The sequence below is a fragment of the Protobothrops mucrosquamatus genome, unplaced genomic scaffold (genome assembly GCF_001527695.2).
Source record: "Protobothrops mucrosquamatus isolate PMUCROS unplaced genomic scaffold, P.Mucros_1.0 scaffold3742, whole genome shotgun sequence".
Lineage (NCBI taxonomy): Eukaryota > Metazoa > Chordata > Lepidosauria > Squamata > Viperidae > Protobothrops > Protobothrops mucrosquamatus.
Window position 1 is genome coordinate 23,394 of NW_015389695.1, and position 5,835 is coordinate 29,228.

General features: G+C 41.0%; 1 protein-coding gene across 2 annotated transcripts in view; it reads left to right on the plus strand.

The window, feature by feature from the left end:
• Positions 1-3,025: 3,025 nt before the first annotated feature.
• The window catches only part of LOC107298143 (small integral membrane protein 30-like), a 23,668-nt gene continuing 20,858 nt past the window's right edge, over positions 3,026-5,835 (plus strand). Inside the window, exons 1-2 of one of the 2 annotated variants that reach the window (XM_029286459.1) lie at positions 3,026-3,092; positions 3,418-3,482. The gene's annotated coding sequence lies outside the window, so the exon portion shown is untranslated. The remainder of the gene's footprint in view (positions 3,093-3,417; positions 3,483-5,835) is intronic. The other variant, XM_029286460.1, reaches the window with a different exon arrangement.

A 5,835-nucleotide genomic window follows, 5' to 3' on the forward strand; every position in this document is an offset into this window, starting at 1 on the left:
AGCAAGATTATTGGCTGTTTTTATTTTGCAGAAATGGCAAAGATTAACTTTAAGATATTTGGGTTTGGGGAAGATGGATAGATTATATGCTTAGAGTTTATATGTTTATATGCTTATATTTGATTGTTTTTATTTGAGTTAAAGTATGTTTATACTTGATTGCTTTATATTTGGGTAGTAACATTTAGACTTGGGATGACATGTGTTTAACCCTGTAATCAGTTCTGGGAAGTCCGGGGGGGTGGGGGTGAGAGGGAGGGTAGAAATAGAATTATGAGCATTAATGTAGAAATGAGTATTAAATTAGGAGTATTGATGTATGGAGAAATATAGAAGGTGCTCGGTTAGCACCCCTAAACCATGTCTGAAGGGAGGGAGAGGAAGAGGAGAGGAGAGACAGGAGGGAAGTAGGTAGGTAGTAGAAAAGAGGGCGGATGCGGGGAGGGGGTGCTGCCAAGCTGATGCTCGGCTAGCACCCCTAAACCGTGTCCGTAGGAAGAGGAGAGGGAAGGAGGTGGGATGTGTAGGGAGGTTGAAGGAGGAAAAGAGGGCGGACGCGGGGAGGGGTGGTTGCCGGGCTGTTTTGCAATATTAATGTATGTTTATGTTTGTATGTTAAAATTAATAATACTAAAGTTGTATTAATGTATGTTTATATTTGTATGGGGGGGTTATTTCAAAATTAATTTAAAAAAATTGGAAAAAAAAAAAAGAATTGTGCTGATCAATTAGCAGGGGTCCTGACAAGGATCTTTAACATCTCCCTGCAAACGGCCTGTGTTCCATCATGCTTGAAAGCAGCCACTATTGTCCCAGGCCCAAAGAAAACAGCAATTAACTGCCTAAACGACTACAGACCTATCGCATTAACGTCTGTAGTGATGAAATGTTTCGAAAGACTGGTTCTCCAACACCTTAGGATATGCCTCCCACTGGACTTTGTCAAACATCAGTTTGCTTACAGGGGGAATAGGTCGACAGATGATGCCATAGCTACTGCTTTACATTCTGTAGCGAGCCATTTGGAGAAACCCGGAAACTATGTCAGGATGCTTTTCATTGACTATAGCTCGGCTTTCAATACTATCCTGCCGAGCATTCTTACTGAAAAGCTGAGTGACTTGGATTTCCCCCCCTCCACCTGCGATTGGATCAAAGACTTTTTGAGGGACCGTCCACAAACAGTGAGAGTTGGGTCTGTCACATTCACCTCCCTGAAGCTTTGCACTGGCTCGCCACAGGGCTGTGTGCTTAGTCCCTACCTGTATTCACTGTACACACATGATTGTGTATCCTCTGACCCATCCACTGTGATCATTAAGTTCGCAGATGATACCACCGTATTGGGTCTTATTAAAGGTAGACACGAAACAGCGTACAGGGGGAGGTTCAAAAACTATCCTCATGGTGGCTAGAAAACAACTTGCACCTAAACATCAGCAAGACAAAGGAGATGGTGTTAGACTTTCGGAAGAAAAGAGGAACCCACCCCACTTTACATTAGGGGGGCCGTGTGGAAAGAGTTTCCTCCTTTAAATTCCTGGAAGTCTATCTCAGCGAAGATCTCACCTGGATACAATCCAGGTTGCCAGAAAGGCCCAACAGAGACTTCACTTTCTCAGGGTCTTGCAAAAGAACAAAGTGGAACAACGACTGATGACCTTCTTTTACCAGTCCACTTTAGAAAGCGTCCTCTCACATTGCATTATGGTGTGGTATGCTGGCTTGACAGCTGCGGATAAAAAGACACTACAGAGGGTGGTGAGCACAGCACAAAACATCGTGGGCTATCCCAATACCACTAGACGCCATTGCTAGGGCCCGCTGCCTTAGAAGAGTGAGGCAAATCCTCAGGGATGACTCACACCCTGGTCAGCACCTCTTTACTCTCCTACCATCGGGTAGGAGATATAGAAGCATAGCCAGCCGCACCAACAGGCTGAAGAACAGTTTCTACCCATGGGCTGTCAGACTCCTGAATGGAAAATAACTCCATGTATGATAGACTTGCGGGACCGGCGCATTGTGAAATAAGTTCACATGGTGCCATAAGATTGTGTGTTTGTTGTCATTGTGAGTTTAATGGGGGGGTGCACAAAGGGAGGCTCAGCTAATCTCATTGTACACATTATACTTTGACAATAAAGTTAATAAATAAATAAATCACTACTAATATCAATATTACTAATATCAGGCTTAAGCATAATAACATCCCTTCAGTCTTTTAGTTTGTTAGCAAGATCTTTGTGCAGCCACGCTGGTTTCTTCCATGTCATCCATTTAACAGAAAAAGAATGTCAAAGGGAAAAAAATATCAAAAATACACCACTAAAATGTTAATAGATGTTAATACTATAATTACATACTTAGTAGGATTTCTAACAGCATTCAAGAAGTATATACCTCTCAATCAAGAAAAAGACACATCAGTGTTTTATTTTTTCTTATTTTTGAACATATAAAGTCTCATTTGCATTCTGAGCCTTTGAGAAGGCTGGTTTTTGCTAGCGTTTGAGGAGTGGGAAAAGGTAGAATATTCTCTATCTTGCAGAATCCATTCTTAGTCGGCCACAAGGACCAGAGGCTTATTCTTCCAAGCTTTCTGACTTGTGCTGGATCCCATCCTCAGGAAACTTCTCTTCTCAGGTTCCTGAAGATGAACTAGAACACGAGTCCGAAATCTTGGAAGACTAAACCTCTGGTCCCGGTGACCGACTCAGATTGGATCATGCAATATTACGCTGGGACAGGATTATTTCCCTTTATTCTGTATCTTTTTGCCACTCATTGGTGACCACACGGATTATTGCAGAAAAGTATGGTGGCCTTAGATTAAAGCTTTTGTGGACTTCAACTTCCAGAATTCTCCAACCATTTTAAAGTTGCTTAATTTGAGAAACACTGGATTAAAGCCCGAGTTTCACCCGACTTCTATGCCAAAAGACGCTTGTGACTTGCTTCTTTGAGTCACTCGGTGGTTAATGAGAACTTTGCGCAATGCATGACGGAAGTTATAGGCATCGACGGTTTGGGATTGCGCAAGCCAATCAGATCCTCCTTTCTTTCTACTGGTAATGGCCGCTACCAGGAAGGTAAATCTTATCATTTCCTCCATGGCCACGGAAGGTTAATGTTTAGGTGTTGGTGCCCGGGACGTGTCAGATAACTCCTTTGTGATTCAAATGGTCCGTTCCTCATTGAGAGCAACCCTGGGTCCGGTTGAGCCACGTACTTTCCTAGGAAGGTACTGGGGTAGCTTAGTATCGCTACTACACGTGACTCGAAGCATTTGATCTGGACGTGCCATAATCTGCCCTTCACTGGTATTAATAACTCTCTTGTGGATTTAATTCGTTTCGGGTAATGGAACAAGCCTGGTTTGGGGTCCGTGTTCTCCCTCACTTATTTCTTTACTAGGGCGACCGGAAGGCTTCCAAGACCTCAAAGTTAGCCGAAGAAGGAAAGAAAACAGATTCCCCCAGGTAAGAGGCTTTCAGTGGGTGTTTCTCGGGATTGCCGTATTATCCAAGAGTTTCACTTTTTCCAGAATAGCGGCATCCCATGTGCCTAAAGTTTTATGCATCAATAAATTTGTCCAATCTTTAAAATATTACAGGCTTCTTTGCTGATTTGTCTAATATTCTGGGCAAGATTTAGAAGTGTTTCAATGTCTTCGTTGTTTGTTTCTGGAAATTCTGTTAATTTGGGAGGCAGAAGCTGCCTTCCAGTCATTGTTGATTCCTGGGGACTTCCTGGACAAGCCCTGCAATTTTCTTGGCAACATGTTTTGTGAGTGGTTAGCCCTTGTGTCCTTCCTAGGATTGACAAAAAGTGACTGGCCCAGGGTCACCCAGTTGGCTTCAGGCCTAAGGTGGGACTCGAATTTGCCGTAAGTTCTAGCCTGATATCTTAATCCTACAGCAAACTGCTCTTTTACTCTTCTTGTAAAGGGAATACTTGGAGACTGGACAGCCAGTTGTCTGGAATTGTATGGGTCACCTGGATAGAAGACCTCCAAGGTTTCTTCCAACTCTTGTTATTCTCTAAATCCTGTAATGTTTTGTACTCTTGCAAAGAGTAATGGTATTGTCTATCTGGTGCCAACATAATTGTCAAGCTTTTTTTAATGTCATGGCAATACATATATGCCCCTTTGCTAAAATAGAGAGGGGAGTAGGATGCTCTTAGTTTTTAGTGTACCATGTGATTTCATATTTCAACATTGTAAGACCATATAAGTTAATCTAGATAAATTTTAATCAAATGTATGTGTTGCATGGCCTGAATATAATTTGTTAGAGCTGCACAGTGTGTACAAAGGCTCCCTGTTTTATGTTTTATGTTTTTATGTTTAAGCAAAAATAGATTTGCTCATGATAGCAATAGCACTTAGACTTATATATCATTTCACAGTGCTTTACAGCCCTCTCTAAGTGGTTTACAGAGTCAGCATATTGCCCCCAATAATCTGGGTCCTCATTTTACTGATATCAGAAGGATGGAAGGCTGAGTCAACCTTGAACCAGTGAGACTCAAACTGCCAAACTGCTGGCAGCCTGGAGTTAGCAGAAGTAGCCTGCAGTACTGTATTCTAACCACTGCGCCACCAGGATCTTAGGAATTAATTAATTCATGTCTTAATTCATGGTATTTGAGTGTCACTTGGCAATTTGCTGTCCGTTTCAAAATTTTTGGTTCCCAGTTGTGTAATTTGCATGTGCTTTCTTTTTTCAGATTTGTGTTTTAGAATCACAATCTGTAGTAAATAAATAGAAATACTTTACTTTATTGTCATTGTATGTGCGTACATAGTATACATATACAACAAAATTTACTTGACACCCAAAAACCAAGTCCCACACACATAATCCCCAACACACTCCCCCCACCCCAATCCCCACCCTTAAAACCCCCCAACATCCACACAACAGACCAAGTAATACTGTCCAACAGTTCACTGATGGTGGCCCTTTAGTTCGTTGTTGAGTGCAACTACAGCTCTGGGATAAAAACTATTCAGAAAATGTAGTCATTTATTAAAACATGCATGTCAAGGTCAGTATTTAGGTTATGTTCTTACATTAAGTTATTTGCTTCACTTTCAGACAGTCAGAATGTCTATCCCTGAAGCTGGATAATTTTTTCCAGTTTAAGTATTTTTTTATTTATTATTAAGTATAGGAACCATGATAGTAACTATTTCCACGTATCACATTTCTGAAGAAAGGACTTACTGCTATTACTATTAAGTGGGTCAGCAAATCAGTGGAGTGAATATGGTAGTATTAGAGATGGAAAAGCACTAAGAAAAATCAGGCTGTAGGTTAGACCAGGAAATTTAATAGCATCGGGCAAAGAAAACCACTTTGGTACATTGCCAAGAAAAATGCATTGATACATCTATTAAATCACTAAGAGTTGAGCTCTTGGGGGCATTTTTATCCTTCCTTTCATACTGTGTGCAAAAGCACATCATAGACTTTGTTAGATAAGTTGAGCACTGTTTATATGGTAGAAATGCTTAAGAGCTGGGGTTACTGAGGATTATTATTAATTTTTATCCCACCTGTGAAGTGGATTGAGCTGATACAGAATACAGAATAAGAGTTGGAAGGGATCTTGTAGGTCATCTAGTCCAGTGGTTCTTAACCTTTTTGAACGAATTGCCCCCTTGAGCCAATGAGGAAGTTGTCATCGCCCCCCTCCCCCAACATAACCTCTCAATCACAACTTTGCAATACTGCGGACCTCTTAAAATGAATTTATATAAATGAATGAATTTATATAAATGAATTTATATAAACTTTCATTTCTCTCCCCCAAAATAAAGTTAAT